The sequence below is a fragment of the Xiphias gladius genome, chromosome 19 (assembly GCF_016859285.1).
Source record: "Xiphias gladius isolate SHS-SW01 ecotype Sanya breed wild chromosome 19, ASM1685928v1, whole genome shotgun sequence".
Lineage (NCBI taxonomy): Eukaryota > Metazoa > Chordata > Actinopteri > Istiophoriformes > Xiphiidae > Xiphias > Xiphias gladius.
In genome coordinates this window covers 1,878,106-1,901,218 of record NC_053418.1, presented here as the reverse complement: position 1 = coordinate 1,901,218, position 23,113 = coordinate 1,878,106, and the positions used below count along the sequence as shown (strand labels likewise).

General features: G+C 44.1%; 2 non-coding genes across 2 annotated transcripts; both read left to right on the top strand.

Moving 5' to 3' along the window:
- Window positions 1-20,372: 20,372 nt before the first annotated feature.
- trnas-gcu lies at window positions 20,373-20,454 on the top strand. Its single transcript has one exon. It is a non-coding gene; the product is annotated as a tRNA-Ser (tRNA).
- A 344-nt stretch (window positions 20,455-20,798) lies between these two features.
- On the top strand, window positions 20,799-20,871 carry trnaa-agc. The gene has a single exon. It is a non-coding gene; the product is annotated as a tRNA-Ala (tRNA).
- Window positions 20,872-23,113: the final 2,242 nt, after the last annotated feature.

Sequence of the window (23,113 nt, the reverse complement as noted above, 5' to 3'; positions counted from 1 at the left end):
CATCCACTGTGTTTCATTTCCCAGCCGTCTACAAGCTACTATATCAGAGTGCAGGGTAACGTTAGCAGCTCTGTCCTGCTTTTTATTGGATTTGGGGAAGTTTACTCTCCAGCAACTCGGTGTTGCACAAGACGGCCTCGTGTTAAAAGGCATCAGCGAGTCCTCATCCTGAAAGCCTCTTCATTTTCTGAAATTTAAAAGTTAAACATGTTTGAAAACCCTGACAACACAGCGCGAGTCTAACCTCTGCCTGGCTTGTCCACGTACGTGAGATAAGCAGCCGGGTGTTGAAACAATCTGATCTTAGATTTTTTTCCTCCTAAGTTTTACGCTGTAATACAAGAGCAAGGCTGCTTCTTTATTTCCATGTCTTCCACATGGATCAACAGCTGTTGCCGATGCTCCGCCATTCAGCCGAAACTCAACTGGACAGAGAAATTAGTTGGAGTCCACTTTATCCGAGAGCCGAGATTATCACACTGACAAGTTGATTTCCGCGATGTTAACCGAATATAATTGGCCTCGTTGTAGATTGACATTTTTATGAGTGCAGGGTCTGAGCTCCCCAGGTCTGTGGTGGGAACCTCTGATACAGAAAGCTGAAATTCCTCAGCTTCCCTCTCTCTTCATTACCCTCACTTCCTGTCATTCTTTTCCAGCTCACTCACTTACTCACTTCTCTCTCTGCCTTTCTCAGTGTTTTTTTCTTTCTTTTTTTTTTCATGATAGCAAATTTGCTAGTTTTTCTTTTTTAACATAAAATTAGAGTATTTTAAGTTTGCACTTATAAGTGTAGTGAAAGAATTTGTACATCTAAACAAACCTAAACAACAAAGCAAGTGACAGGAGCCCGCGGTTTGCATCCTGTTTACTCCCGACAGTCGACGCTGGGTTTTTATCGTGATCTCTTCCCGGCCGTGACCCGGTAGGCTTTGCGGGGCGTCGTGGTGGCCTTGGGGTCTAAGATTCACCATCCACGGTTGTGACCAAAAAGGAGCAAGCAAAAGAAGCGCGAGACAAACAGCAAAGGAAACTAGTAGCTTGAGCCTGGAGTGTTTTTTTTCTTGCTTTGATCGTAATAAGTCGCGATCGAGCGTTTAGCATTTAACACGGGTTTATTTTTGCTGTGTAAAATTACATCGCCAAAGGTCATCCCACGTTAGTAGTACAACTAACAGCTACTTCCATTACCGACTGATCGTTTGGTCCGTAAAATGCCGGAAAATAGTGAAAAATGCTCATCACAATTTCCCTAAACCCAAGATGAGTCTTCAGATTGTTCATTTTGTCTGAGCATCGGTCCAAAACCCAAAGACACTATTGTCATAGAAGACTAAGAAAACTGGTATATATCCACATTTGAGAAGCTTGAACCAGTGATTTTTTTTTTTTTTGCAATTGTACTTAAGAAATGACTTAAACAATCAATTGATAATCGAAATGGTTTCTGATTTATTTTCTGTTGGCTGACCAATTGATTAATGGAGTCATGATTTCGGCTGTAATTTTAGGTCTCACGTGGTTACAGGGAGCTGCAACGGGGACTCTCGCGAACGCCGCCTCTGTGAGCCGTGCTTTCATTACGTGCTTTCTGTGCTTGCAAGCAAAGCGAACATGAGCACTGAAGCACCTCAGGCTGAGCTCCAGCCGACGGATGTGTCTGATAGGACGCGGTGAGAGGTGACAGAGTTGATTCCTTTACCGTGGAGGGACTTTCTGAGGGAGATTACATTACTGAACAATTTACACTGAATTGGAGGAATCTACGTAAACACACACGCACACACACACTTTTGTGCTGTACTTCCACACTCCTGGGGACCCACAGCAGTAAAAACCAAGGTGCAGGAATCTCAAATTGATGATCTATTCTTGGCTAATTGATCAACAGCGTAGCCTAGCCTATAAAATGTTTAAAAAAAAATGGCGTTCACAATTTCTCAGAGCCCACGGCGATGTCTCCAGTTTGCCTCAGGAGTTTTAATTTACCGTCACACAGGACAAAGAAAAAGCAGCCGAGCCTCGCGTGGGAAGCTGAAGCCAGAAAATATTTGGAATTTTGTCTGAAAAACTGACTGACATGAGCGGTCGGTTATCAAAATAGTTGCAGATTAATTTTCCGTCGACCGACCAGTTGATTAATGAGCTATTCGCAGCAGCCCTAAATGCTAACATGTTAAGCTAACATTGTCATATTTTTCCTTACTCCAGTTGCTTTACACAATGTATGAAAAGCATGTGCCAACATAGAGATATGGCAGAAGTGGAATTCTGAATCGAGTGTCTTGTACCTTTTAAACCTTTTTACAATATTATCAGTATTATAAGTAAACTGTTACTGTTGGCAGAATAGTTAGTTTGACAGACTATATCAAGTTTCTAAAACCGTACTAGATCCTCTCATGGTCCGAAACGCGGCCCGTTCAGACGGCGTGTTAACCGGCAGATGAAAAAGCTGGTTGCTCTGCTCTCTGGATATGAAAATCTGATTTATTTAACGAGCCTCAGGTGTGCGTGTTCAATCTGCCCTGACTCCTGTCACGGCGAGTTACCCAACGGGAGAAAGATGGGGGACCGAGCGAAGTTTGAGTCGGTAAAGCAAAGTGTTATTTTAAAGCAGCTTCTTCATCACTCTGTCAGTTTCCCTGAAGTGCCCAGTTAGCATTCTTAACATTCAGACTTCCCACTGTAGCAGCAGCTGGTTCTGGCTCTTAGCTTAAATGAGGCGTGTTAACAACGCTAACAAACCATTTTAGGAAAACTAAAGGATAAACGTAGCAACTTTTAATGTTTGTGTGTCAGAAAAATATTCCAAACATCTGAGTTTTCCTTGATTTGCAGTTCGTATCGAGGCTGTTAACCATATCAGAATGTCTCTGCTTGAGTGCACATGATGGCAGCTTTAAAGGGATGAGAGAGGCAAAGTGTTTTCTCCCTCACTTTTCCCCATCAGGTTTTCAGTCACATGGCTGCATATTATCAAACCCATATCTCCAACATGTCAGCTTTCCAGGAACAAACAAACAATTCTCGGTTATGGCTTGATGGCAATGCATTTTTCATCTTATCTGCCTCCTTATGCAAACTCGAGAGTTCGTGGAATTTAATCAGTCAATTGAAGAGTGTGGGACTGACTCAAAAACATGAAAATAACCAAAGTAGAAGTATGAGGTTCAAATTTTGGGTTATGATATTTAAAATCGGTGATGTTACTGTGCTCGTTCGGTTTAGAGGTGTCAGAGATGCAATGTGAGTACGAATGAGATTTCTCGGTTTTTGTTACTGGTCTTGATGTCTTGTGTACAACCGGGAGCGTACGCATTCTTGTCTGATTTGTGCCAGTTACAAGACCATTACCGTAATCTAAACGCGAGGAAGCGAATGTATGTATGATGGATTTGGTGTATCTGAAGCTCAGATATGAACGGAATCGGATCACCTTGCTAACATGAATTTCAAAAATTAAAGTCGTAATCAAATAGGACGCCTAGGTTTTTGGCAGAGGTCTTAGTGTTGTTGGAAAAGCGACGAAGTCAGGATTTGAAATCTGTACGCAAATTGTCAGGGGCAATGATAAGGATCTCCTTTTTAAAAAAAAAAAAAAATATATATATATATATATTTCTGAATTTTATTGAAGAAAGTTAGCAGACACCCATTTTATGGCGAACAACCTATTGTGGTTTTCAGGCTTTGCCAGGATGCGCACCTGCGTATCATACGCATAAGGATGGAAGGCAATGCCGTGCCTGCAAATGACACCACCTAGTGGGAGCGTCTATAACGAAAATCGAATTGGTCCCAAGATGCATCCCTGGGGAACTCCAAAGTGTACGGTCCCAAATAAACCCGGCCAGTGCTGGAGTCCAGTGATAAGTAATAAGATACTGTGTATTGTGATCCATTGTATAAGAGGCTGGGGACAAATCTAGCAATATGAAAACTGAGCATTCACCTGAATCAGCAGTCCTTAAGAGATCATTTGTGACACTAAGAAGTACATTTTCAGTACTGTAGTATTGTCTGCAACCTAACTGATTTTTTTTCATGAACGTGGTTATCGTTCAGAGCCTTGATAAGTTAGAAAGCCACTGCCTTCTCAAGGAGTCTATGAAGGGCCTCTTAAAACTTAGTCTATAGCAACTGCAATTAGATTTTTATTGAAATACTCCAAAAACTACTGGATGCTTTGCTAGGAAATTTGGTGCACACACTCATGCCTCTCTCAGGATGGATTATAACCCCTTTGGCCAACGCCTGACCTTTTTATCTAGTGCCACCATCAGATTAAAATTGTCCAATACTGTGGCTTTTGACTAAATGTTTGCTAACCTAATTGCCAAACTAATGATATTCCCATCAGCCCCCAGCGGTAGTTTGTGTTTTAGTGGTAATCACCAAATGCCAATCTAAGATGGCGAACATGCCAAATGCCTTCAGTGTAAGGCTCTGTGCAGGCCGCCCCCCTGGGAGGTCAGACCACAGTGCTAGTCCCTTCTTGCCCAAGTATAAATCTGAATTGAACTTAAATTCCAACCTAAACAGCCCTAGCGTTTAGTGGACACGCTTTAGTGCTCACAGGCTATTTGGGGAGAACCAAATAAGGAATGAATGCATACTGCAATAAAGTAAGTTACAAAACACTGTCACAAACTAACTCCTGGAATGTAATGCAAATCACGAACTGATGATAATGAATCATTTAAGAGAACCTGGGAGTCGCTGGTCACTGTAATCACTGCTGCAGTCACGGTGTCTTTTATCACACTTAGTCATTTTAGTATAAAATTCTCTCTTCGTGTTCCCACAGACGGTGTTGTCCTTGCCGAGGCTTGGTGGACGGATGCGTCCTGTTAGTTGCAAGTACATCTTATCGTCAGTACAAAACACTGGCGATAAACTTTCACACCACCGCAAGCATGAAGAAACCCGTTTGATTTGTCTAAATCAAGACAGCTGAAGCCGCGGATCGGTTTCAGCTGAACTTCAGAATACATTTTTGCATAGAATGAGAGGTGGATCTTTCGCACCATTTCTTGCAGTCATGTTGAGAATGGATCGATTAATGGCTGGAATTGCTGCACAAGGAACTCAGATCCTTTGCTTAGATAAAAATACCTCATTACAAGTGAAAGTCCTGCATTCAAAAGTACAAGTACAAAAGTATTGTAAGCCAAATATAGTAAATATAGCAAAATAAGTAATGTACCTCAAAATTCTACACAAGTACAATATACTTTATACTATTAGTAAATATTACTTTCTGCTAATGATTACTAGCATGGACTGAAGGAACCCTTTCAACATATATTCAACATGCAAATTATTTTACGACTGACCTAAAAAAAAATCCAAACCTATCCTTTAACTATAATCATCAAGGCATCGCACTGCAGCACGGACAAAAACACACACACAAACTCAATCTGGCCTCAGCGTCACCGCGTGTGGAAGTCTCATAAACACATAGTGAGATGATGGGATAACACACTGCCAAGACACAAACACTGCAAATTAACAACCGTGGTAAGCGCAGAGCCAAAAATAGCCGGGACAACTGCCCTTTAAGGGTTTCTCCACAGTTCATAATGAGAGTCTTTTCATCAGTGTTACACTCGAATTCCTTCTGCCAAACTTGACAAATGAGATTGTTGTGTGGCTTTGGCAGATGCAGACCGCAGCTGTCACATTAACAAATTTGTTTTCACTTTGAATTGATTTGAATAAATGTTGTAATAACACTCAGCATCATCCAAATTCACCCCATGCCGTTCTTTTTCTGCAGAGAAACAACATCAACAGCTTGTTTTCCGTTTCTGACTCTAGCTGAGAGTCGACACGAGGATGTACTGTTGCTGGATGATTTTCGAGGACTTCAGGACGTTCAAACCTTCGCTAGCACTCTTTGCAAGTATCTGACACAAGAGCCCGTTCGACAAACAGGCTTCATTTCCAGTAACACTGCACGGTTTGTCTCCCCTGATAGCTGAGTATCATTTAAACTGTCAGCTGCTGGTCTGCTGCAGCTCTACAGATAAAAAATAAACCCAAATCCAACTCAAACATTTTTATTATACCATTATCATATTATAAAAGTTGATACTTGAAGTGCCTGGACCAAAAAGGCAACACATAGCCCTCGCCAATTTTAATCAGGATTGTCTACTTGCCATCAGAATAACTGAGAAAAGCATGCCAGAGCCTCATGCCCATCACATTACACAGTAGCGTTAAACTCTGGACTCACCTGTGGCTTGAAATTTACAGACTTATTGTGGTTTGGCCAAATAGTGTTTAAACCTCACAATGTCATTTTTAAATTCTGATTTACCTGAGATTTACCTGAAATGTTGTACCAGCCTTCGTGGTGCTCAGAGGAGGACTTGTAATGACTTTGATCACCCGACTTTTCATCTAGCGCCATCATCAGGTCAGAATTTCTGTCCGCTCCTCTGCTTTGCGATCAAATACCCGCAAAACTAGTGACATTCCCGTCAGCCTCAGCTGCGCGTTGTGTCCAGTGCTAACGAGCAAATGCTAGCACGCTAACATGGTAAACGTATTATACCGTCTAAACATCAACGTGTTAGCACCGCTAACTTTTAGCTCGGAGCGCAGCTGTTCCCACAGCTGTGTCGGTGGAGCCTCACGGAAGAAGGCTTCGAAAAAGCGTTAGTGGTAATGCAAATGAAAAAAGGGAGAGATGGGAGCCACCAAATCCAGAAAGATGAAACTTGTATTATGCTAAATATGTGCATAAAACGTCATTCGGGAGTTAAGTGGAATCAATTAATCTTTTCTCATTAACTCAGTGTAAATACATAGGCCACGTTTTATTAGTTTCACGTTAATTCAACTTCTGTGTTGTCAGACCATCTCAGAAATGACATCTAATCATGGGTTCTCCTAACCTGTGGTCGTCTGAAGTGGTGAGTTGAATGAAGCACTGCCGAGAGCTCGCTCAACCCATCAGAGGAAGTTTTTAAAAAAGAAAGACAATCAGCATCTTAGCAGACCGAAATCTCCCCGGAGATCCTTCTTTTTATTTGTTGTCTGATGAAAACATTCATGAATAACGAAAACAGCGCTAACCACCATGAAGGCTCGTATGGAAGTCAGGCCCTACCCCGGTGCGCTCCAACCGGAGCAACTGCCGCCGAAAGCTCGTCACTACGGCTCAACTCTACGGTGCCAGACCTGGGTTGATGTTTGTCTGTCAAATCTGAGCCTCAGCTGTACTTTCAGCCAAATGCTAACGTTTGGATGAATATAGTCACATTTCGCCCAGGATGTAAATATGTCAAGATTCGGATCCACTTGCTGCGATGCTGAGCCACATTTAGCTTTACTTTTAGCTCGATCTATCTGTCTGCTCTAGTTTGAAACCTTATATTCTACAAATCTAGTTCATATCTATTTTGCATTTGCAAAACACTGTATGTTTTGGAGACACACACCTGTGCCCCACCAGACTTCCCTCACAGACTTAAGCTCCAGTGAGATGCTGGTGCTTCCGTCATATGTAGCTTACGTCATGCGACCGCTGGATGAAGAGATGGTGTGTCCTTGGAAATACAGAGTGGCCCAGAAAGTAAAAGATTCAGGAAGGAAACTTGAACTCTTCGGTGAACTTGGCTGTGCCTACACATTTCTGGGAACGCTCTCTTTCCTCAGGGCGTATGAGTTGAACGAACGAAGGTACGAAGATACGATCAGTGCCATCCGGCTCCGGAGATCCTGTGCTTCCTGTGAGATAGTTCTGATGATCTACAAAAAAGGTCAATTTATTAGAAGTGGTGGTGGGGGGGGGCAAAACATCGTTCGTGCCTGTAAAAGCAGTTATCTGACCCTGAGTCTTCACACTCCAGTATGTGTCTCCTGAGGCTAGTAGATTTATCAGTGACACACACAGTACAGGTCATATGGCAGTAAGTTGTACACATACCTCTCTTGATTCTTTTAACTGTTGGAGCTGTTCTGTAACAATGCTGCCCGGATTGTTGCTAAGATTGTTTTAATCTCGTTGGGCCCAATTCGTCCCATCAAGACCGGAAAAGTACACCTGTTGTTGTTGTTGTTGTTTTTAGCAACTTTAAGAACAGAAAGGAGAACAGCAGTTCTTAAGGTATCACTTAATACCTTGTTCAAACCAGAACGTTGCCTTATGAAAATGTGCAGGTGGAAAAGAAGTTAAAATGGCTTAAGGTCCGAATCTATGAACAAAATGTATTTCTGCGGGTTTACTAATATTATCCTGTCAAGAGAAAATTGACCTTTTATTTATCCAGTTTTGAGATTTTAAACATCTTTTTCACAAGACCCTGAACCAAAATCATAGTTATGTTACACAAACCGACACAGATCCAACATTCACTGAAGGAAGAAGCTGGAGAGGAACTGGGGAAGAGGGGAAACACTCAAAAAAAGCATTTAAATGAAAAAGTATACGAGAATTAAACCAAAAATTGTTTGTCTTAGTCTCACATTCAGTGTCTGCAAAGCAAATACAGAGGAACGTGACTTTTTCCCATGACGCCTCCTCCCTTCCTAATTTGGTTCCTACCTTCCTTGCCTCCTTTCTCTCCCCCTCCCGCTCCCTCCCCTCCCCAAAAAGCAGCAGCAGCAGCAGCAGCAGCAGCAGCAGAGTCGGGGTTCGATCTATTATTCAGCGAGGTTTCTCCGCTGCACGCAAACGGAGCATCAATAATGGAACCAGCAGCTAATTAATCATTGAAAGCAGCGGGAGCGTGATCCGCGGCGAGCCATGGAGAGTACGCAGTGTGCGTACCGGTTCTGGTGAAGGTGTGGGGACAAAAATCGGTGATATTATGGGGATTCAGGAACAAGCTCGTGCTTACAGAGTTAACTGATTACTTTAGGGTTAGGACTGTGTGTGTGTGTGTGTGTGTGTGAGACAGGCGGTGGCGGTTGGTTTGTGTGGGAGGCATGTAGTCGGCTTTACTTCCTGCTGCTATAATAATCACATCAGCATCTTCCCTCCTCCGTCTCCTGAAGGAGGGAGTCGTGCCAGGAGACTATAAAGTCCATCTCCTCCTCGTTCTTACGCCCCCTACAGGACGGTCTGCGGTGCTGTTCAGCCGAGTAGTGCCACTGGAAAAATGGTCCGTGGAGTCCATCAGGAAAGTGAAGCATCAGCGTGTCAAAATGACTTTCATTCAGCACGTGGGAGCTAAGCAGAGCGGCTCTTAGATGCACTTAGATGACACCTCATGCCGTGTTAACATGCTGATATTCGGCCGGTGTAGCGTCAAAACAACAAATGTGAACCTCCTGGGGGGGCGGAGGATCCACCAAAGACCTTAGGATCCGTCGTCTGGGAACTAAACATCTTCATGGGTCTAAAATTTTGCCCCAACCCGAGACGGACTCCATGGAAAACCTTTCCAAACACAAACGCATTTTCCAAAAAACGGAGACCTGATTCGAGGGGGGACCGGAGCGCAGCCAGCCCCGGCCCGAATAAGCCCCGGGATAACACGAACACTGGTGGCAGCATGATGATTTTAGCACGCAGCCGCGGTGCAAAAGAGCGGCAAAATAGTAAATAAATGGGAGGTCATAGGACTTTCAGTTATTTACGTAAAATTTGTCTTTGAAGCAAATAAATTGTTTTAGATTCTGTTTTCACCTCCTGCATCAACAACAAAACATTTTGTAGCCAACTGGGCAATAAATGGACAAAGGACAGTGGTGTAACCTGTTTAATCTCTGTGAGTCAAATTCCAAAAAACTGTCCTTTAGTAGCACAAATCTTATAGGCTGCTGATTTTGCTACGGTAAACTCGGCTTCCATTCCCTTGACAGAACCAAGCCACTGGATGCGTCCTAATCTGAACCGTGGCAGAATGATATATGACATGAGTTCGCCGTTGGGTGTGACGGGGCAAGAAGCACTCGTTTTTGTTTCGGCTTTGCAGAACTGCCGATTCTCCCTCTCGCCTGCGACGCATCGCGACGCCCCCGGAGTCCATTCGGCTCCTCTCAGGTGTCGGACATGTTGAAACAGTGGCGGTGGAGCGGGAGCCTGTGTGGAGTGTGTAAATTCAATCATGTTTTCCGACTCTTGAAGCGCCTGTTCAGTCTCATTAATATTTCAGGCTGGAGCTTTCCCGCTGCTGCAGAGGAAACAGAGGCTTCACCTCTGGGCCGAATAGTGTGAAATGTATTTTTAATGTGTTGAATTTCATCTACAACACACACATGCAGTCTTTACTTCAGCTGTGGGCTTCTCCCATTGAGCGCATTTACTCCCCAGCGATGAACTAACCTGAGCCTGACCCACAACATATAACCTGGGACAATTCTCCAGCAGCTGATATGGAGTATTCTTTTTGCATTTTTGATTCGATGCTTTGCTCCCGCTAACAAAAGGTAAAGGCCGGCTTACGTTATGCTTTACCCCCCGTCAATCACAATGCCAATCTAACTGTGTTTAAATGCTGTATATGCGGTAGGTAGTCCGTAGTTCGAGCTGGTATTTGAGCTGAGCTGGGACCAGTAGGCGTCCCGGCTTTTTGTTCAAATAAAAACGCCTGAGACGATCAGTGGCTGATGAATTCACGACGTCTCGACTAATCACGGCTCTAACTGTGGCCATTTAAGCTGCGATGGAGCAATGGCGGGGAGCGTCCATTTCGCGTCAGCGCGCTAACGTGGCGCGACTCAAACGGCTCCGATGCGGCTGGAGACCGATCGGCTACCTGAACTCCAGAAAACTCAGAGACTCAGTCAGAAGCCACGGGAAAAACTGTGGGGCGCGTTGAGAGTTTTAAGACGGGGTTTTCTTCTCCCGGGTCAGAGTCAGTTTATGCAGAATTAACCTAAAAATATCTCCGGTAGCTCTCAGGGACACTCAGTGGACGAGCCCGGTCAGTTGCTGTATCATCGTGCCGGAGGAAGACGACCAAGCCCGAGACACGTCCCAATCCTCATGCCCTTGAGCCGCTGTATTCGTGTACATACTGAGCGCAATAAATCTTTTCTCTTTTTTGCATTTGACGGCTCCTCTGCCTCGTTCAGGAAGCCTTTTTCCACTATTTTTCCAGAATTTTTAATAAATCAGAAAGTACGAGTTTTTTGAGCCAACACAAACAATATAATGGATGATTTTTTTTTTAAATCTTTATCCATGAGTGTCTTGTTTCCCCTCCTCCAGGGATTCTCGGGGGGGTCGGGATGATTTTGGACTCTGGCTGGGTCGATTAGCCTCTGGGTGCTTCACTACAATACAACCCAGTGTTGGGGAGAGAGACAGCAGCTCTGTTATCAGCTTGTCTCATGATTTTCAGGTGCGGCAGCAAAACAGCAACTGGAAGCACAGTGAAGCTGCGTTCGAGCTGCTGACCTTCAACATCACATGTGACTGAGATTTGATCTTTTATGTCTTGAGTTACAATTAATAATTCTATGAAGTGTCGGTGGCAAATGCCCGTCACAAGCCTCCGGAGGCCAGTATGACCCATCCAAAGAGCTTGTTTGGCCGGAGAGTGACTTAAAACCCAAAGATTTTTGACTTACTGTCATTTAAGAAAAAAATCAAGCAGAATCTGTCCTGGAAGCAGGTAATCATCAGCTTTTTTGTTTTTGTTTTTCCTGGAAAAAGAACGAAAAAATGTCACCGATTTTTCAACATTAATATTCTGCCATTCACCTAAATGATTAATCGATCAGTGACTTTAGCTCTAATTTGAGTTTAAACACCAAAGAGTTGCATGGGATCCCTTTTTTTTGGGTTTTTTTGGTCAGTCTCTGATAAAGAAGCGATCCTGCTGTGATTTGACATCTCAACCCTCATATCAGATTCTGCCAGCATCGGCTCGACCGTGAGCCCGTCTCTCGCTTTCCCTTTCAGACCAAACGGGCCGCAGCTTGACCGTCCGTTTCGCCTCCTGCCGGATGCGGTCAGCAGTGTGCTCTGTCGCACCTGCGACCGCACCCGACGGCGGTGTCACACTGTACCGGCACACCCTGGAGTACACCTGTGCTGCAGGTCAGCAGGCTCGTCTTAGCTGCCGTCCGGCGGCTCTTTAATACGGGCAGGCATCTCGTCCCAGAAGCATATTCATTCGTTTGTTCTGTAAAAAACGATTGTAAAAACTGGTTCATCGTTTCAGTCGTTTTCCAAGCAAAAGTGCCAAAAATCTGATGGTTCCAGTTTCTCAAATGTGAGACTTTGCTGCTTTTCTTGAACCTACATTGTATTAACTGGAGAATCTTTGGAGGGCGGCTGTTGGTTTAGGAAAAACAAGACTTTCCGAAGACGTCACCTTGGAAACTGGGATGGAACTTTTTCACACTTGACAAAAAAATCAGCAGATGAACTGATAATTAAAATGATTGTTAGTTGCAGCCACAATTCATTGGCAGTGTTTGTTTTTCAAATGAAATCAAACGTTTTCAGAGTCAGTTCACAGTCCTTGGGGAGCAAATTGAAACTCTCTGCTGCGACTCGGACGCTGTTATCGGAGCGGAGGACTCTCCTAAGGCAGCAGAGGCCGAGCTGTAGCCAACATGGAGATATCTTTAATCTCGGAAGCGAAAGGTCTCTGCTTTCACAATGTTCTTTCAGACTTTTCTTTAGGGGCAGCCCACAACGGCAGCGCGTTTTCGGTGTCCGTCACTCATCCGTCCCTCGCACCACGTGAGCTTCCACTCTATTCAGATGTAACCGTCCACATCGGCCGTGCCGCCACGCTCGTTCTGTATTTTCTCCTCTCTCGGAGGCGATATCTATGCACTCAGTGCGGACATGCAGAGCCACAGTGGGCGGGGAATTAAAACAATTAAATGCATGAATAAATCAAAAGAAGGCCGATTTCTTCGTATATGCTCCTCGGGGAGCGTACTTCTACTGATGCACTGCTTTTGCCGAGCAAATTGCTGGTTTCAGACTGTGGTGCTGCCCAGACAGCTGCGGACTGTTAAATGAATAAATGGATGCTTCAGTAGTTCTACCTTGCCAGGAAACAGCTCTCACAGCTCAGTTTCCCCCTTTTCACCTCGCAGGTCTTCGTTATTAACTTAAAAAAACAAAACCAAAATGTTCTCACCACCAGAAGATGTTAAATCGCCTGCATTTTACCTGAGACGAGCATTGAAAGTGTGGTGGCGATCGTCTCAGAAACGATTTGCATCCTTTCGCATTGCATCAGTTAATCTGGGAGAAACACAAAAACTGGGAGGGAACGATCTGAAGTCTTTATCGGGCTTCGGATTTCAGAGCTTCCTCGTGATGAACATGCAGAGCTGTTTACTGCTGGCGGTGAAAACACTCTGTACCTTTTTGGAAATGCTGCGGTCTGAGCAGAGCGGCCGGATTCACTGAGGCTGTGATCAAAATAAAATAAAAACACCCTGTGAGAATGGCCCATATAAAGTCAAATATTTGGCAGAGACAGTAACACGTCTTGTGTGATTCAGAGATTTACATTCTCAGGGTTGGAGGAGACAAAGCAGCCAGTGTTTCTGCTGCTGCAGCTGATCTCGGTTCAGTCAGAGTGTCAGAGAGGTTTGCTGCCATCTAGTGATTTAGTTTCACCTCTGCTGAGATGATTTTTGCTAAGTGCTGTGTGGAGGAGGCCTTGCTTCGGGTTCCCGAAGACATTTCACCTCTCTGACCGCGGTATTTAACCTCTTGTGGGGTCCTTGAGAGTGGTTGCGGCCACATGTGGGTCGTTAGGGTCACGGGGGTCATCGAGTCGCTGGGTGGGCCGACGACTCCCGTGTGACCTCAGCGAGTCTCAAGGTGCTAACAGCCCTACGGGAGCTTGAATGCCTGGGTCCCCCCGCAGGTGGGTCAGGACTGAAGAAGCCTTGAGGACGAGAGGTGAAAAAGCTTCGAGGACCTCAAACAAGTCCAGTTACCTTCCAATGGTCCCTAGAAAGACCACGACCCGGGTGACTGAGAACCTCCGTAGGCATCCTGCCGAAATGATGAGAGTTTTCTGTTCAAAACTTCAAATCTGATTCTTATTTCGTTCTTAGCTCCCTTCTTTCCTTTCTTACGTATCATTTTCCTTCTCCTCTCTGTGTCTGTGTTCTTCCAACTCTGTTATTTTCTGTCTCTTCATTTGTTTTTGCTTTTTCTAACTTTTTTCCTGCCCTCTCCCTTTTACCTATTTCTGTTTTCTTTCCACCTTTCCTTAGCTCTGTGTCCTCCTTTACTTTTTCCTCTACTACTGCCTCAAGCCTCATCCCCCCTTTACTGCCTCATAAACCATTACTCCTCAGCTGCCTTTCCTCTATTTCGTATTGCTCTTCTTTCCTTTCTTTCACTGTTGCTTCTTCCTGTCACCTTTCTACCTCTTACCTCACCCTCCCCCTTTCATCTTTTCTTTCCTTGGCGTTCTTCCTTTTCTCCAGTATTTTTTCATCCTTTCTTCTTTGCTTTCTTTAGAATTTCCCTTCTTCACATCACCTCTTTTCCTTTCTTTACAATCTTTCTTCTTCTCTTTGCTGTTACAGCTCCGGCTGTATGAGACTGCTGGTACAACATGGCAAGATAGGATAAGGTAACAGTAAACAAAGAGAGAAAAAAGAAAGAAGAAAGGGGGGGAAGGAAGGAAAATTTGAGGTATAGTAGGAAAGTAGGAGGAGAAAGAGGAAATTCGGGGTTGTAGATGGAGCGGAGTGGGAGAGGAAAGGAGGAGGAAGGGAGGAAAAGCTGAGGTGAGTAATGAGAGGTAGAGAGACAAATAGAAAAAATAGGTTTTGAAGAACTGCTTATGAAACAACTCTAACGTCCTGTACAACTTGTCCCGGTCCATCACTTTTCCAGCCTTTTCACGAGCAGGTAGTAAAGTGGATAAGCGGTGGGCCCCCGACGTTGGTGCTGGACGTCTGCACTTTTTCCTCTTAAAAACATCCCCGCTGGCACCAGCCTTCCAGAAAACCAGGAGCCTGCTCCTCTCCCGGTAGAAGCGAAGACCTCAGAGGAAGCTCCACCAGCAGAGGAGGCTGTAGCTGCGCTGCAGAAGCTCTCCTCCTCTGATCACAACTCCACTCTCAGATTTCTCCTTTGTGGAGTCAGAAAGACTTCTCGTTGGTTTCTGGTGGTGCTGGAGTTTAATCTTCCTGGTTGTCTTTTTGACCTCTGACCCCTGACAGTCATCTAGGCTGGAGGAATGAAAAAGTGCTGTTTGCTTCTTTGGTTTTTCAGCTTGTTTTTTTTCTTTAACTCAGTATAAAGGCTTGTTTTTCGACACAACCTGTCACTGCACATAGTGTATTTACTGTCTTCTTCCTTTATGTTCTTCAACTTTATCAGGTATGTTTCCAGCTGCCCTTTCAGTGCCGTTATAATATATTGACTCACAAACATAAATTTTATCATAAATATTCCATCAAGTTTTTTGTCATTATTTTAAAATCTAAACAACCAAACATCTCTAGTCTCGTGTCTGATATTGACAAAGCAGAAAAATGAAAGTGATCCTGTGTTGCACCAAATAAGGTCTTTTGCTTCTCAGAATTGTTTGTTTGTTTGTGTTTGTGTGTGTGTGTGTGTGTGTGTGTGTGTGTGTGTGTGTGTGTGTGTCTGTCTGTGACAGAGAGAGACAGAGAGAATAATAAGTGACAATGTGCAGTAAAGAAAAATCAAAAGATTTAAAACGAATTACAGTTTTGGTCTGAGTCAGTGAAAAAGAGAGTGAGTCATCTTAAACAAGCAAAATCATTAAAATAATAGTGTATTTTAAAGTAGGTGCATAAAAACTTTCATGCAAACATATGGATGCAAACTTTTGTGTAAAAGAAAGTATAACGATATGAAGAAATAGATAGATAGGACACTTTTTTTAATCCCAAGGGGAAATTGAAATTGTTTGATTTTGCTTCATCCTCTGAGCTGATGTCAGGGTTTTTTTTGTGTTGGTCTTTAAAGGTGAATAAACCGCAGCTGAAGTGCCTCCACGCTGCAATGCATGATGGTCTCGAGTGCTGATATAAGATGACAAACTGCCATCAGTGAGGGCGGCATGTGCCCATGTTGCGTAATCCAACACCTTCTGGCTTCTATCTCACCGCTAAAAATACCAGCAGGATCTGGACCTCCATCTGATACCATCTTTGCTTACTGCGCTCGCATGCCTCTGCCTCACAATAAACAAACACAAAAGATCCTTTCCACTGATCTAATCTCCAGCGGAGGCGTCCTACTGTCGCAGTTTTTTTTCCAAAACGAGACAACTCTGCCAACGGGGTGAGAAAAGTTTGTCTAACTTTTTCTGATGATTGGACGGGGTCTTGAACTAAAGCCTGTGGCTGCGGCAGCATCAAGAAGATGTAGCATCGTAAAAATAGCTCGTGAAAATAAACTTTTTTTTTTGTTTTGTTGTTTTTGCTGACCCATACGAGGGATGTCGTTGGCTTGCTGTCGGCAGGCCCAGTCAGGCCTCATCGTAGGTCAGCAGCAGGGGACCTCGGGGTGGTGGGTGTGGAGCTTCTCTGGCTGACAGCGGTTTTGAGAAGCAGCACTCAGACTGCTGACTGCCAGCATTGGATGTAGTATATAACAGCATATAACCCTCTGTGTAAACTCTCCAAATGCTACAGTCACTTTCAGCGCTGCATCTGGGGATCTGCTGATTTGTGTCAGTCCGCAACAACACCATATACTGCTGTTAATGGACAACAAAGCCTTCAAGGCTCATAAAACACTCTAAAAGCCAGCTGGGTAATGTCTAAGATGCATCAGCATCAAAAGATTAGAACGAGACACTTTTCCTCAGTTCCTGAAAAGGAAAGACATTTTTCAAGAACTGAAAGTTTCACTTCAAGGAGAAAACGGTAATGCAAAGCATGTCGGATCAGCAGGGGCTTGTTGTTTACTGATGATGAGGATGATGAGACAAGTTTATTCATGAGAATAAACCCTTGAGATGAACCATCTCGTTTCTGAGGGCGTCCTAACATACAATAAAAACAAAAATGAGAGACAAATAATGACAATATGAGAGGCTAATTTAATATATCTGGACTCGATCCCATCAGGTCCAGCACCACTGCTCAAATTTAGTTGCTTGATAGCATTGAGAACTTCTGTAGGTGTTACTTTGGTGAAGGAAAAGGCCCCGTGGCAAGAGGAAGTATTACTGAAATGATCAGTGTAGGAAGAGTCAGTTATCGACCGAATACTGGGGCAATAGATAGAGAGCCGAAAGAGACTGAGAAGCTCTGCACTTGTCCAGGTTAGGTGTCTTCCCTCGACCTTGAGATTTTCCAGAGAGCGTGTCTGTTTACTACTTGAGTGAACTCAGAATGTAAAGAATTCCCCGGCATCCTGAACGTTGGGTATTAATTGGTACCCGTCCCAATTAATAGAGATTCGATCAACAATAAAAAGGTCTGTGTTCATTTTCTTATGTCGTCTAATTTGAATTAACTTTGGTGGCAATTTCGGAATTTTAATCGTTCAAATTACTGAGCGGTCACTGAAGCAGTCTGACAAAACACCAGCTGTAATATATCTGTTGGGGTGCGTGACAAGCATCCAATCAAGTAAAGACTGACATGTTGGGCTGATTCGAGTGAGTTCCTTAATCAGTTGTGTTAAGTTTAGATTTTCAAAATCGTTTCTATCTTTAACAGAAGACTTATCTAGCTCATTTCTGTTGAAATCGCATAAAATAATCATTTCATCTTTACGCGAGATAGAACCAGTGGTGGAAATAGAAAAGTTAGAGGACTCAACAGGGACAAAGGGAGATCCACATACAGTTTCCAATAGTTGTGTGTTTATTCTGATGAACACCTTTATTCTAATGCCACGCCGCTGCCCCTGGAGCTTCTGTCGGCTCTCTATAGCACACTGAGACAACGGCGACAACTGAGAACAGCCGGCAATACAACAGCATGGCTTTACGACAACCAGATGTAGTCAAACAGCTCGGATTAGCGGTAGATAACCAAAAGACATCCCGGCAGGGATAAACCAGCTCGCCAAATAAATAAACAAAGAAACCAACTGCGTGTCAAGCTGCGTCAGCGTAACGTCAGCAGAGGTTCAGCTTATTAATTATGTCTTGAGTTGAAGCGACCGGATATGAGAAGCCGGAGATACTGTAATGTCCCGGCTTGTACGCTTCAACTAACCAAATTCACTGGTCTTACGATGGAGAATTTATGGGAGACGTGAAGGCAGTCTCAGCTGCCCTGTGACAGCTCAACAGGCGGGTTTGCCATCAACAATGACCCTCGGCAGGCACGGGTACCAGAGAGACTATTTTTAGATTACGTTCACGGAGTCTTTGTTCAACTGTATCAACGCATCGTTGCTTCTTTGTGAGTTCTGCCGGGAAATCAGGACGTTCGTCGATACGAGTACCTTTAAACACCAGCTCCTTCTTCTCTCGGGTAAAACGCAGGATTCTCACCTTGCCCTGAATTTTGAGAAGTTTAATCAGGATAGGCCTTGGACCAGCCCTATGGCTGTGTAGGAATGCGGGAGTGCAGTGAGCGCCTCCTGAAGGCCGGAGGAGTGGTGAAGTTTTGTCGCCGAAAGGAGCTGTGGAATTAACTGGGACATGCAGCCGAGAATACTGCTGCCCCCAGAGGACTCAGGAATCTTAGCAAAGCGACGATTGCAAACTCTGCTTCAGTTCTCAAGATCCTGAATCTTGTTCATCAGGTAGTTGTTATCCTTAGTTAGTTCTTTGGTCCATGCCCTCATCCGTTGCTCTAGTGAACAGACATGATCTACCAGAGAATCCAAGGACAACTGAATACTGCTCAGTTTTGTTTGGATAGGATACAGCTTTGATTCAGGATGAGCGAGCATATCTGTCTTCTTGATCTGTGGTATGCCATCCCATGGCGTTTGTAAGGAGATGTGATAATGTTGATCGAGTCATTGTTAAGCCGGTCAGCGTTATCCACTCATTGTGCCCTGGAAAGAGAAATGACACTAGACTAGTTTAAGACTACTGCAAGACATGTATATAAACCACACCATTAGAATGATTTGTAGAGCTCTAAGAGTGAGCAAGCAGACAGGCCTATGTTGTGCTCACTGTAGCTTCGGCTCCTCTTGGCTCCTCCAGCAGGATCTGGACCTCCACCCGATACCATCTTTGCTTACTGCACTCGCATGCTTCTGCCTCACAATAAACAAACACAAAAGGTCCTTTCCACTGATCTAATCTCCAGCGGAGGCGTCCTACTGTCGCAGTTTTTTTCCAAAACGAGACAACTCTGCCAACAGGGTGAGAAAAGTTTGTCTAACTTTTTCTGATGATTGGACGGGGTCTTGAACTAAAGCCTGTGGCTGCGGCAGCATCAAGAAGATGCTGCTGGTGGAAATACATTTTTTTTCTTTTTAGTTGTTTTTGCTGACCCATATGAGGGATGTCGTTGGCTCGCTGTTGGCAGGCCCAGTCAGGCCTCATCGTAGGTCAGCAGCAGGGGACCTCGGGGTGGTGGGTGTGGAGCTTCTCTGGCTGACAGCGGTTTTGAGAAGCAGCACTCAGACTGCTGACTGCCAGCATTGGATGTAAACAACAGTATATAACCCTCTGTGTAAACTCTCCAATTGCTACAGTCACTTTCCACGCTGCATCTGGGGAATTGCTGATTTGTGTCAGTCCGCAACAACACCATATACTGCTGTTAATGGACAACAAAGCCTTCAAGGCTCATAAAACACTCTAAAAGCCAGCTGGGTAATGTCTAAGATGCATCAGCATCAAAAGCTTAAAACGAGACCCTTTTCCTCAGTTCCTGGGCATCCCCCTCTACGTTTATTCAAATATCATTTGTTCACATTTGTCATCATGAATTGTTGAAATAATTTAGCCTTATTTTCGAAGAAATAGTTTGGTACATAACCCTCCTTTAAACAGTGATCCAGGACGTTCAGTTTGAGCTATAGATTGATGGGTTTGAAGGCTGATCAGGCAACGAAACACTTCTCCGAGGTTTATGATTCCCTTGTTAGTCAAATTATATTTGAATGTTCAGATGAGTCTGAATGTCTGGCTCGTTAAGGTTATATTATCTATTTCTATTTATGTTTGATTAAAAAAAAAAGTGAAAAAAAAAAGTGAAAGTCATTTCCGGTGTCGTGTAGTGGCATTTCATTGGTTCACGTTTATTACTACAGCTATCTGGGCCTCCAGAGCCCTTCAACTGCCAAAAGCTGGCGTCGCAAGCTTGTGTACAGAGGCATCCCTCCTGAAAATGTAAATTGCTATAAATTGGAAGGTCCCTCCTAGACTACTATTTCTATGCATTAACTTTTCCGGATTTACCAGCCGTAGGGGCTGTATTCAGCTCCTGTATGTTCCTGTACCTTCGTGAAAACCTCGGGCGGTGAGGCGGAAAATTCTCTATTTTCCTGTGAAACATTACGAATAGAGGACGAGGTGGCCGAGTGGTTAAGGTGATGGACTGCTAATCCATTGTGCTCTGCACGCGTGGGTTCAAATCCCATCCTCGTCGGAATGGAGTTTACTTTAGTCTGCCATGTTTCCATGTCAACAAGCTAATTGCCTCCATTATCGAGATCAGTTTGACTATCAGAAATATTGGCGGTCGAATAGTCACTTTTTGCTCAGGAAGGTTCCTGAGGGAAATGACCCGGAAGTGTGTAGGCGACAGCCATGATAAGAGCTGGTTAAATTCTCTAAACAATAAGGAGAAGAGCTTCGAGGCTTCCTGTCTCGTCTCCTTCAGCATAGGATAATGCTGCCCCACAGTTTCTTGTGGCAGCGGCATTGAAGGCGACGCACCATTCGGCTGTCCCAGAAAAACCATAATGGCCGTCACTGCAATCAGTGCCCACGGGGGAATTAGCTCAAATGGTAGAGCGCTCGCTTAGCATGCGAGAGGTAGCGGGATCGATGCCCGCATTCTCCAGAGGAGCTTTGGTTTCTGCTATTGAAAAACAGTGAGTCTTCCTACACTAACCCGATGGACAATATGTGTGGGTGTTTCAACCAGAACTGTTAACTCAGGTACCAGGGAGACAATGAGGCTGTTAATGAGTGAGCTTGACTGCTGTTGGTTCTGTAGGCAGATTTTGTTACCTCCGGACAGACCCAGGCTGGCTGCTTCTCCCTGTTTCCAGTCTTTGTGCCGAGCTAATCCGCTCCTGGTGGCTCTCTTCGGTCTTCTTGGTGCCGAGGGCCAAGTTGTTATTGGCGCACCGTGCCCGCAGGTGCTGGACCTCCTCCCCGTGGGTCGACTCGTCGTTGATGAGGCCAACCACCGCTGTGTCGTCTGCAAACTTGGTAATGGTATCGGAACCATGTACAGGTGTGCAGTCGTAGGTGCAGAGGGAATAGAGGAGTGGGCTCAGCACACAGCCCTGTGGGACACCAGTGTGCAGGGTGAGGGTAGAGGAAGTGTGGTCTTTCTAACTCAACAGATTTGGGCCTGTTGGTTAGAAAGTCCAGTATCCAGTCAGGAAATTTCTCATCATTAATTCTTCCCTGAAAATCCCTCAAAACACAAAGTTTTCCCCTGACAGTTAAGATATGATTACAGTTGACTGAGGCGATAAAAGGAATATTCAGGCCTTAGGAGGAGTGAGAGTTTATTCAATAGACATAAATAAATATTCCAGTGATAAACCAACAGGTAAAAACATCATCACTTTGACTGATGGGATGTTTTGTTTGTCCTCGGCTGTGTGATGCTCCTGGCAAGACAAATAAACTGGCTGTTATCTAGACACCAAGTGGAGGTGGTTTTGCTCCAGTGGAGAATGAAAACGTGCTAAGTCTGTTTTTAGTCTCCTGTGTTGTAACGTTCATGTTGCCGTACATGTCGTGTAGCACCGAGGTGAGATTTGAGGAACATCAGTGAGATGCTGGAGACAAAATAAGCTTCCTGCACACTTACACACTCTCTTTCTACACATTTCTTCTCACAGCTTTTTTATATGAACAGCTGGTTTAAAGGTCTTGTTTGGGGCTGTTGTCTGATTCTCGCAGTGTGTAATCAGACATTTCTTTCACTCTCTTTTTGTTCGCTCAGAAGTAATTAGCTCCACAGCAGCCGAGCGTGACTGGAGGAACACCCACCCGGATGAAGGGGAGGTTAGGCACAAACGCCACACACACACACACACACATTCCTCGAACTGCTTTTATGCCTCTTCTTTTCCTGTTACACATTTCCAAATTTTGCATGACTGTTACAAATCGGAAAAAGCAAATCTGATTCCACACAGCAAAGAGACAGGACAAGAATCCCGGTTTTGTCGCCTGAACACAACTCAGTCAGGGAGTTTAGCAAACTGCTGCTGCTGCTGCTAATGAGCTGTTCAGACCTGACAGAACTATTAAGTGACAAGGAAACATAAGTGAGCGGTTTTTAAGTTAAGAGGAAGAGAATATGAAAGAGAAGTTAATCTTTCTGTAGTGCTAAAATAATAACTTCGCTACTTGATTAGTCGCTGGACCGAAAATCCGTTGGCAACAAGCAAAAATGACAAAGCTCGAGAGGTTCCAGCAAATCAAATGGGATTTTTCTTTATTTTTCACTGTTTTATGTCGTTTGAAATGAAGTTTTTTTTCTGTTCATTAGACAACACTAGAAATTTAATGATGTCACCTTGAGGTCTTGAAACTCTCAATGCAATTTTTTTTTCGCTATTTTTGGACAGTTTATCGACTACACGGTTAATAAAAAAAAGAAAATCGACATGAATCGATAACGACAGTAACTGTTAGTTACAGCTCCGGCTCATCGTCCTCACACTTACTTACCATTTCGCTATTTCGTCTCTCCTCAGGTATCTTTCCCTCTGATATCTCAGTTGCGTTCGGTCACTGTGGGAAATGTTGCAGATCACTGGTGCAATATTGTATTGACAGAATTTCTGTACCAGTGTGACGAAATATCTGATTTTGCAAATATTAGCCAAAAGCGGACATTCCAATATTGTATTTTATGTATAAATACCAAAGCTCTCTTGGGGTTTTACCTACAACTGAAGAAACGTCATGTCGCCTTTGCTCTCTATGTAAAGTCAGGCTACATTTCCGTTGTGCTCCATCAGCTTTTTCGCTGGGGTCCTGTTGATACCCGTTAAAAGTCAAAAATGTTTAGCTCACAAACTCGCAGAGTTTGTCAAACCTGCTGAGAAATTAGC